Below are 11,514 nucleotides of genomic sequence, written 5' to 3' on the forward strand. Positions count from 1 at the left end.
TTGTCTGGGATATATAAAGGGAGGACATGCGGCCTAGCCTTACTCCCAAAAACTCTGATATAGGTGAAATGCTCTTCCCCGAACCAACTTGCTACGGCCGGTAAGTCAAAAGAAGCTTCATAGGAAATTCTAGGAATGGGCTTGTCATAAATAGAATAGTAAATGGGCACCATGAAACCATTACAAACTTGGTACAAATGGTCCTTGTAAGAGGACTTCCACAATTTCTGATGGTATAAATGAATGGGTGTTGGATCTTGGGTGGTCCATCTCCAACCGAGGACAGGAAACTCAGAATTAAAACACAGGGTATCCATAATGTAAGCAGTATAATAAAATGGCGGGATTTTCCTTTCGGTGACTATAGTTTTGGCTCTAAATTCACGAATAGCTACGACCAACTTATCAGAAAGAATAGTGGCCCAATCCATAATTATACTATTGACAGCCGCTTCCATTAGGGGAACCATGTCAATATTGATATTAACGGAGTCATGTAATCCCCACAATCTACACATCATAATCCCCGCATAGCAATAGGGAGAAGCCAAAGAAACGTTGGAGTACTTACCTGAACTTTCATGCTTGTGTTTGGCTGGGTTCTGCCTCCAATCTCGGAGGGGTTCGGATGGTGATTCATTTTCTTTTGCAAATTTCTCCATGAAGGCTCTGTTATAGACTAGCTCCGGTTCAGGCAAATGATACATTCGCCTCAGGTCATCAGGTTTGAACGACTCGAAAATCCTTCCATCCCTTGTATGAAAATTTCTATCAGTGATGGGGATTTCTTCAATTGCCCAGGGCACTACGTCAGTGTAAGGTAGGACCTGCTCTCTGGCTGCTATTCTGTGTAAAAAGGAGTCGGCCAAGTCTTTGAGAGTTGCATCAGACTTCCTTAGTACATCCACACTAGCCTTTGTCACTACCTTTCGTGGTTGCTCGGCCTCTAACAGATTATATGTGCCCTGCCATGTGGTCCTAGCAAGACCAGTGCACGTAGTGTCTGAGATTAGGCCTTTCTTTGAAATTGTAGCAGCTTGACCTGCAACAGGTGTTGTAGTGGAACCGGCAGCCCTCTTGTGTTTCTTCCCCATCATGTTCAAGCTTTTCTCAACAAACGAACTCTACACAAATGCAAGAGAAATTGTAACACAAGAAATAATGAAGACAAAGCATAATGGGAAAGATATATATCACTTGAAGCGTGGCGAGATTAATTTTCAAAAGGTGGCTGCGGATCCAATCACTGGTAAGAGATCGCATATGCATTAATGGTGTTTTTAAGGCCTGCTACCCATTAAATGACCTTTACACTGTTATTCAGCTGAATGACCCCCTAACGCGTGCAACAGATATGAAAATGCTTTAGACGCAAGTATTCGTTAATCGAAGGGGAAAAGTTATTAAATACGCATGCATTACCTTATCCCTGCATTTAACGGCATTTTGAAATCTGCGCTTTATCAACCGGATTTAAATATAATTTTAAGGCTCAAAGCAATCACTTTTTGAGAATGCCGATTATCGATCAACAATATTGCATCGCATCGGGGGAAAGAGTTACACTATCGTTTGAAAGAAGTCCTGGCGAATGCCGATTGCGACATCGCATCGGACTAGCGCGTGAACACATTACCAGATGCATATTAAGTGATTTGCTGACTTCCGATAGCGATATCGCATCGCATTGGGGAAAAACCTGAGTGTCTTATGAGAGTGCATGGGATTCCGCCGACGGCCGATAGCGATATCGCATCGGGTCGGGGTTTATAACTTAAAGTGTTTTCCCACAAGAGGCAGTGCCGTTAGCCGATCGCCGATATAGCGTCGCATCGGGGTGTAAGATATGTGCTCTTTTTGTGTATGCATTGAATACCGCCGATCGCCGATAGCGATATCGCATCGGCAAAGACCAAAGTGCCATTTAAATGCGTCTCTCTTGTTATTGCGATATGCGATCTTGCGATCGCTTTATCGCAATAACAAAAGATTGTTTTTATTTTGGGAACATTGTTATTCGAAAAAGGCTTCAATTCACAAACACATTTGATTATCATATCCTTTTCGAACAAAATCATTAATGCCAATTAATTTTTTTAAAAGGGACCCATTTCATATGTTGATTGTTATGAATACAGATGATATGAAATGGGGGGTTGTTGTAGGGCACAACAATTGGCGATTCGTTGGTAGAACCAGTTATCTCTGAAATTAATACAAACACTCAAGCTTTTCAAAAATAGAAACTCAATCAGAAGGAGAACTTCTAATATAACTAGATATTCATGTGTTCTGACTAAAGTGAACTTCATTTTGTTAACTTCTTCCCATTTAGTTTCAAGAAACCAAATACATAATAAGTTTCAAAAATAAGTCTTTATTGGTTCATAGTGATAAAATAGAAAACTTTCCCACATCAGCTTTTATAATTAACCCCTTTGTCATAGGTAGAGCCTCTGTTGCCAACAAACATTTATAGTCTCGACAGGGATACCTTTTAACCATAGTATTGTCCACTTTTCCATTCACATAAGAGTGTGATTAGCAGAATGAATCCATAAAATGTTTTCATATTTTATTTTTCATCTGTTTTTCTTTGTAATTAATAAGATAAAAAAGCCACTGTCCTGGTTTGGTGGCCAGCTTATGACAATGCCATTCACTGGTAATAATTTAACTGATCAAGCTGGCTCGTGATGAGACCCCTTGTCTTGAAATTTCAAGCCATTACCCTGTTTTGGTAGGCAGTATTGGTAATGTCAGTTAACCTATTTTCCTATGAACATGGTAAGCAGGCTTATGATAAGACCTCTTATCTTTAATCTTTTATATTTTAGAATTACACTCTGAGTAATCATAACCTTTAGTGAATGGGGTGAACAATCTTCTCCTTAAGAGAAAATGGATGACAGGTGAAGAGTTGAAGATACTGAAAATGGCTTAGCTTCTATCTTTTAACAGATAACCTTTGGAGACTAGTTTTGAAAACAGAAAATGATTCAAAACTTTTACCTCTTGAGAGGAGTCTTCAAAATTTAAATTATAGTTTCAGAACACAAGGATATCTAGTTTCCTAGAAACTATTTCTTTTGATTGAGGGTTCTATTATCTAAAAACAAATATTTATATTATTTTTGTGAGACAACTTCCTCAAACACAACAAAAGGTTAACGGAGATACTCTACAGTTTTATTTCCTACAAATCCTACAAACTACGCAAATCTGCAAAAGGAGAAGGGGTTACCTTCTCAATTAAAGAATTTCTTCAGGATCAGGCCATTGACGGGGAGAGAATCTCTCAACTCTGATAAGTCTTGCAATATAAAAGTTGAATGGCCTATCTTTTCACAGATCTGAAATGGTCCAAGCCACATTTTCTGAAATTTGGTATGCTTACCTTTATCTTCATGGGCCTTGTCCCATTTGAGAACTAAGTCACCAACTTGAAGTTGTTTGGAACTGGATGATGCTGAGTCGAAGGATGCTTTGATGATTTGTTGATGTCTGGCATGAGTGATTCTGGCTTTTTCCCTCTCTTCTTCTAATTTGAGAATTTGGTCATGTCTAAGTTGGATAGAAGAAGAAGGAGTCTCTTCAATGTACTGTACTAGGGCTAAAATGGAAGAACAAGATTTGTAGGCAACACAGATTCTTTTCCATATACCAAATTGAAAGGAGAGGTCCCTATAGAAGCCTTTTGTGTTATTCTATCAGCCCATAATGCAAAGACCAAAGATTTATGCCAGTTTCTATGATTTTGTTCAACAGTTCGCTTAATGATTTTGATGAGATTCTTATTAGTAGATTCGGGTAAACCGTTTCCCTGGGGATAATAATTGGAAGAATATTTCAGTTTAAACCCCCTTTTAATAGCAAAATCATACATAGCATTTCCTCAGAAATAGGAAGCATTATAAAAAACAAGAGCGTTTGGAACACCAAACCTGGTAATAATGAATTGGTCAATGAACTCGATAATTGCCTCTGCATTTTCCGCCTTCAAAGGAATAGCCTCTACACATTTCGTAACATAATCAGTAGCAGTAAGGATATACCTATGTTGTTTGGAAGATGGTGGAGTAATTTCCCCGATGATATCTAATCCCCATTGTTCGAATGGTTGTTCAATGTTGACAGGTTGCAGAGGGAACGCTGATTTTCGTTGTCTTCCACCAGATGTTTGGCAATTAAGGCATTTTCTTACGTACTCATGGCAATCTCTAAATAGAGTAGGCCAGTAATATACAGCATGAATAATATTGTGAGCTGTTGTGTCAGCTCCAAAATGTCCCCCAGCTGGTCCATCATGTAGCTCATGCAAAACCTTTTGAGCTTCAGGTTTCTCAAGACATCTTAACAGGATAGAATTATAATTTTGTTTAAACAACAGATCATCAATGAGAGTGAAATGCTTAGCTTTTGACCTAATGGCCCTTTTATTTTTGTAAGATAAATTTGGAGGAGCAAAACCGTTCTTCAAATAAAATATCAAATCAGCATATTGAGATTCAGAATCAGTGACACTTATCTGATTGATGGATTCAATCTGATCCTCATCGCTTGATTCGTGAATGTTTGATGCTCCTGCCAATATCCTGCAAAAACCTTGGCCCCTAACAATCTTTGCTGGCTTTATTTCTAAGTCATACTCTTGAAGCGCTGTAACCCAATTGGCTCTTTTTTCACCCAATTCTTTCTGAATTAATAGTTGTCTTACCGCTGGGAAAGGAACTATAACTTTTGTGTGGGTTTTCAAAAGGAAGGGTCTATAATGTTTGACTGCTTTGAATACAGCAAAGGCTTGTTTCTCCACATCAGAATAATTCAATTCGGCACCTTGAAGATTTGAACTGAAAAATGATATGGGTGCTTCTAAGTTGTTATCATTCAGTTGTGTGAGTACTGCGGCATATGAAGTGTTGGATGCAATAGTATATAGTGTAAAATGATTAGAAAAATTTGGAGTATTCAAGGCTGGGGCATTGATTATTGATTGTTTGATAACATCAAAAGCTTGCTTTTCTTCTGATCCCCATTTGAAGACTGAATTCTTCTTGATCATTGTCTGAAGTGGTAATACAATCTGCGAAAAATCTGGAACAAATCGTTTGACAAAATTAATCTGACCCAAAAATGACTGCATTGATTTTTTGTTATGTGGGAAAGGGATTTTAGAAATTTCATTAATCTGATCAGGATCAATATAAATACCATCTTTGGATACTATAAAGCCTAAGAGTTTTCCTTGGTCAAGAGCAAAGAAGGACTTCTTTGGGTTTAGGGAAATACCATATCTTTTGCATCGCTGAAAGATCTGATTTAAGTCGTGGAAATGATTATCTCTCTTCTTAGAATACACAGTAATATCGTGTAGATAGACGAATACTGATCGATTAATTAACCCTCTGAAGGCCATGTCCATAGCTCTCTGAAATGTCGCTCCGGCATTTATAAGACCAAAAGGCATTTTCTGATATGCATAGGTTCCCCATTTTGTTCTGAATGTAGTTTTAAGCTGGTCATTAGGATGTACCAGAACTTGATTGTACCCTGAAAAACTGTCTAGAAAAGACATCAATTCAGAACCTGCCACCGATTGGAGAATTTGCTCCATAGTAGGCAATGGGAAGTTGTCTTTTAAGCTCGCTTTGTTCAAATTCCTGAAATCAATACAGATTCGAATGTCGCCATTTTTCTTTCTGACTGGCACCATATTAGAGACCCAGTTTGAATGTCGGACTGGAAAGATAATCTTGGCTTTCAAGAGCTTGTTAAGTTCCGACTTTATCTGGCTCTCCAAACTTGGATGTATTTTTCTTAACTTTTGCTGAATCGGTTTCTGATCAGGAAGCATAGGAATGGTATGCTGGATAATAGATGTATCATATGTCTTTAAGTCATCATATTTCCATGCAAAAACCTGTTTGTTTTTTCTTAACAATTTAATAAATGCTTCCTTTTCCTTCTGAGATAGTCCTGTTCCTAAATTGATGTTTTGAGGAGACTCGTTGGTTCCTAGATTTATCAATTCAAACCTAAGGGTAGAACTCTGAAGCTTTGTATTAATTACAGGTTTAAACCTGTCTTTGATATCATAAAGATCTTCTAATTTTACCACTGGTTTAGGGATCGAATTTTCTTTGGGCACTTCTTTCATCTGGGAATCATGATCATCTTCCTCAATAACTTGCTTATCATAAGATTTCTCAGAAGTTAAAAATTGCAAAATATCATCATCATGATTAAATACTCTCCAATTAGTGACATTGTCAGGAATTGAAGGTCTGAAAAGTAATTCTACAGAAAATCTATCAAGGCTGTAGTCTTTAGAAGGTAGAAGCTTTGAAGCTACATTGGCTAGTAAATCTGCGGCGGAATTTTGAGATCGAGGTATAGAAGAAATGTTGAATGCCAAAAAGTGTGAGGTAAGCTCTTGAACGAGCGATTGGTAATGTTTAAGGTGAGTCGAAAGGCAATGAATTGCATTTCTAACCTGTTTGACAATGATTTCCGAATCGCCGAATACCTTTAGATATCGCACCTCCAGGCCGATTGCTTTGTATAATCCTTGGATTAAAGCTTCATATTCGGCTGTATTATTAGTGCACTCAAACTCTAACCTACAAGACAACATTGTCTTTTCTCCTTGCGGACTAACCAATATAATCCAGCTCCTGAACCTTCAGTGGACTTAGAGCCATCAAAATACAGAGACCAAAATAAAGGAATATTAACAAAAGTATCTACATTTTTCTCAGCATCATTAAAACATCTTGACCTATCAGTTTGTGAAAAATTTTCTATTTGAGATGTAAAATGATTAACTGAAAAAGGAGATGGTTGGGCAACAAAGTTGCCAAAGAATGATTCTGCCGAATAGTTCCCCAAAATGTTGTTGTTGAATGCCACAGGTTGGTTTTCTTGCTCGAATTCAGTAACTGTGTGGGTCATATGCTTCTCACGATCGATCCTTATTTGATTTGGCTTTCCCTTGTAGGGAAGCCACATATGTGACCAATCTGTAGAAATATACCCGTGCAGTTTTTCGGACCAATCTCTGCTCAATATTAAACCATAAAATTCAGGTATGTCGGCAATTAAAATATCAATTCTCTGGACAACCCTGGGGTCGGCAGACAACCTAATGATTACAAAATTAATTTCACCCACTAGCTACACTTTAGTCCTATCCAACTGCACAATATGAGTGGCTGACTTCTGTGGCTCAATGTTCAGCTTAGAAAAAACTGAAGCTGGCATTATATTAGATGAAGCCCCTGAATCAATTAAACAGTTGTGCAGGTTTCTATTATAAATCTCGTACGTCAGCAGGAAGGGTGGAGTGTGAGAATTTGATTTATCTCCAATTAGAACTGAATCGGTAGCTTCAACCATACCTGCAGGAGGCTGGCCTTGATCGTTGGTAGCTCTTGTACTGGGAAGGGGAGTAGAGGGAACAACATTTAATTCTTTGAGAAGTAATTTTTGTTGATGTTTTAATTTGCTAAGCTCAAACATAGTTATATTTGCCTTAGTTTTCTTCATATCATCAACAATATTATACTCCATTGAGTCAGATATCACTAATGTCTTGGATGTTGAAGGAGTATTAGAAGTTGAAGGCTGGTTTTGGGGGGCTACTACAGGCGACTTCTTGGGGGGAATTTTTTCCTTTGTTGTAGCAGCACTTGCGCTCCTCTTCCTCGAGGTTGCCTGGGGAAGTTCAGAAGTACTTTTACTTCTTGTAGTAACCGGAAAGGCTTCTTCTTCATTCTCAGTATCAAAGTTTGGGAGTATAAAATCCCACATTCCATGGCATTCAGCTACATCTTCTTCATCATCGATTTATGAAGTCGTCTCCTCTTCCTCTTCTTCTTGGTCTAAATCTGCATTAGATATGACGTTGGGTGGCTTTGATTCAGTTTCTTTGTAAGTTCTAAATGGTCTTTTATTTGAGGTTTCGGCCACCTGCTTCTTGATATCAACCATTTCGTTAGACAATGTTTTAAGGACCTTTTGTAAACCTTCCATGTCATAGGGGTCCTTTAGGGTTTTCTTCTTGGAATCTTCTTTAAACGAGACTTTTTTGGCTTTTCGATCTTCTAGAGCAGCTTTCTTCTCAAGAGCATTAATGCGCTTTTCAACAACAAGTGCTTCTTTCATGTTTTCAGCTAAGGTAGGTTTCCCAGCCCTGTCTACAAAAATAGCTATGTTGGCAGGTAAGGCGGTAATATACCATTCGCTTCAGATTTGTTCACTTGGTTTAGAATCGGTAGGGATTTTATTCAGGAGTTTATTAAATCTGGCATTAAACTCCTTTATTGGTTCCCTATGCTCTATCCTCAAATTGGAGAGATCGTTTATTAAAGTAGCTAAGGACCTATCATCTCCATACTTGGTAAGAAACTGCTCTTGGCATGTGTTCCAACTGGTAATTGAACCAGAAGGTAAGGAAAAATACCAGGATCCTGCTGATCCTTGTAAAGTGTAGGGGAAAAGTCTTACAACAACATCTTGCTCTGTCACTCCTTTTAAGTTAACTGCTAACATAAAATTGTTAATATGTTCTTCAGCTTGGGTTCCGTTATCTGGATTAAATTTAGGCAACCATTTTTCGGGATCATCTGGTAGATCATGCAATGGTCCAGGCATGTTGACTGCACCCGGCCTAGTCCATGGATCTGCCATTATGCTAGCGACAGTGGTTGACACTACTGTTGGAATTCCAGATGTTTGGGGAGGTATCAAAGATGAAGAGTGAATAGGTTGGGATATTGAGGCTCCTGTTCCCTGATGAACAACAATATGTAATGGAGGAGTGGGTGGTTGACTTTGCAGATGAGGAGATGAAATGGATGATGTGGAAGAAAAATCCCCACTATCAGATCCTTCAGTATTTTTCTTTGGCTTTTTCCTTTTGGGTAAAGGAAACTCAGTGGGTTCAATACCAAGTTTTTCGCTCTGAAGTTTAGTAAGAGGATGAGTGAGGTTGAACTGCGAAGTCACACTGCTTTCTGATATCTCAGATTTCTGTGGTGAGATCGAGAAGCTCTGAAGTTTATGGATTAGAGACTGGACTTCAGGAGATTCAAGACTTAGCTGTTCTGGGATATGATGGGATTGAGCAGTGGTGGTAGATTCCTCTTCTTCTTGGTTATGGGCTGGCGAACCAGCATGTAATTGAGAAGAACGAGGAGATTTGGAGGGAGAATTACTCTTAGAATGACTTGCTGATTTGGGTCTGCTTGCCATTCACAGTCAAGGCCCTCCTTCTAGCGCCAAAAATGTTGATGCCCCGAAAATCGTTGCAACAACATTGGGGAAACCACCCGGTCCGGACCTTAGTGCAGCTCCTTTTCCGTTTGGAATAGTGGTTCCGACTGGGGATAATGGGACCAGTTTCCCAAGAATTATAAGTAAACGGGATGGATGAGTGACTTATGATATAGGATGGTAATAAGCGAACAGCTAAACTATAAGCGAAATGTAATAACTATAATCTAATCCCGGGACTTATCACTTAGTAAAGCGTAGCGTTTGATGATCTGTGCTTTAAGGCAGGCATATAGATGACTCTAACACTTAAGCATAGATGTTTAAACCATTTAAAATTGCTCTGCATAATTAGTTATGCAGAGCGATTATAGCGAATTACTACACTTAATCGTTTATATCATTGATACATGCATGGGTGAAAGAGATAACAAATCACCAAAACATTCAATAGTGAAACGAAATGAAGATTCGCTGTTATATCGCATACATGCATTCAACAATAGCAAAGATAATAACACAGCAATTCATATAATAAGAAAGAACACAGATACAGATAATAGTACCATGTAAGCTGCTCGATCAATCCAGTATATTAATCACTATGTCGCAGTCCTTCCTTCAAATCAGAAAGCATTCCCAACAACAGACAGTCGTGCGCAATTGTGTAAAACAACCTTCTAATCAAAATTAAGAACCGTTGGTCGAGTTTCACAAAAGAATATAGACTGAAGCACAATAGTGCAAACTTCAGCCTTTTAGTCTATTACAAAATTTTACGACCCTTTCCAAAACAATGAAAGGGTCTATAAATACTATACTAATCTAAATATCTAAACAACTGAAAAGCTATTAAATTGGCATCAATAAATGTTTTTTCCATCTTTCTTGGCGATCTGGCAGTTGGCGGCAATGCTTCATTCGGTGGGTTCTTTGCCTTTACTCCTTAGCTGACATATCGCCAGCATTGGCTCTACTTCTGGTGGAGTGTTGAGACGCGAAGTTAGCTGGGCATCATATGTAGCATCCTGAATGTCGGGGATCAGGCATCCGAGGGCATCTGTTAAACACTTGAGAGCAGACCTTTGAGTATGTGGCTTGACTAGAAAGAGCCAATATGCATCAGAGGTTAAAGTATTTACTCCGGTAATTAACTTCCTCTGTTCCTCCAAGTCATGATAACTTGTTTGTTCAAGCATATCTGCTGTTGTTATGCTTCCAGGTGTGCACTTGGAGATCATGTTTGCCAAATAAAGTGTATCATTGACTAGGTCGATCATATTGCTGGCAATTATTTTACACCTGGAAGCCGCCCTTTTTGCTTTCATTACCTGAGTGTTCCATTCCGTGAAGAGTATGTCCTTGTACGCTTCATGGATTCGGGACAAATTCGCCGCTTTCCCTTCTTCAGTGTCTTGCCACTCAAGATAATCGGATATGGCTTCTTCGGCCTGATCTAGCTCATTTCTGGCCTTCTCTATTTGCTGACACACTGTTGTAGATATTTCGCATAATGGCTCAGCCTTAGCAAGTTGTTGACATAGAAGTCTGATCTGAGACAGTAATGCGCTATTTATTTGAGTTGCCTCTGCTCTGAAAACTTTCACATTCTGTGTGCTCTTGATACCTTCGAGCTGTGCTGATAGTTGAGCTATTCGCTCATCTTTCGATTTCATCATCAGCTCATTTGATGCTTTCAACTGTGACAATGCCTCCGACAATTCTTTTGCCTTCTGAGTTTCACTTTGGTCTATCCTTTGTCTTTCAATTTGCAGTTGCTGGGTTAACAAATTGTTTTCCTGCTGTTGAGCCAGCAACTGCTCTTCCACCTGTGCTGCTTTGTTTTTCGCTTCAATTACCTCTGCCTGTAATGCATATATTTCATGGTCCTTAGTCTTCAACAGAAGACTTACCTCTGATGCTTTGTCGATAGTTGCTGCAGAATAAGCTCCTGCGAATTGAGACAGCTTTGTTAGATCATCGGAGGTATCCAAATCCTCCTTCCAGACCATATTGCCCGTGATTGTTTGCTCAGGAAAGATAGAAGGTTGATCAAGCCTTCGTCTTTTCTTAGAGCGCTTAATAACGACTCTATGCTTTGGGCTGTAGAAAATATCCAGGGGAGGAATTTCTTCCACCTGGAGAACAATTTGATCGGAAGGGTCCTTATTGATTACCTCGACATCCTGTGAAATGGGTGGGCCGCTGGTTCCTCCTAGAACCTGAGAAGAAGTGGTATCG

Source organism: Pinus tabuliformis, chromosome 9 (genome assembly GCF_031772625.1).
Source record: "Pinus tabuliformis cultivar Carrire ecotype Pingquan chromosome 9, CPIR1, whole genome shotgun sequence".
NCBI classification, from domain to species: Eukaryota; Viridiplantae; Streptophyta; class Pinopsida; order Pinales; family Pinaceae; genus Pinus; species Pinus tabuliformis.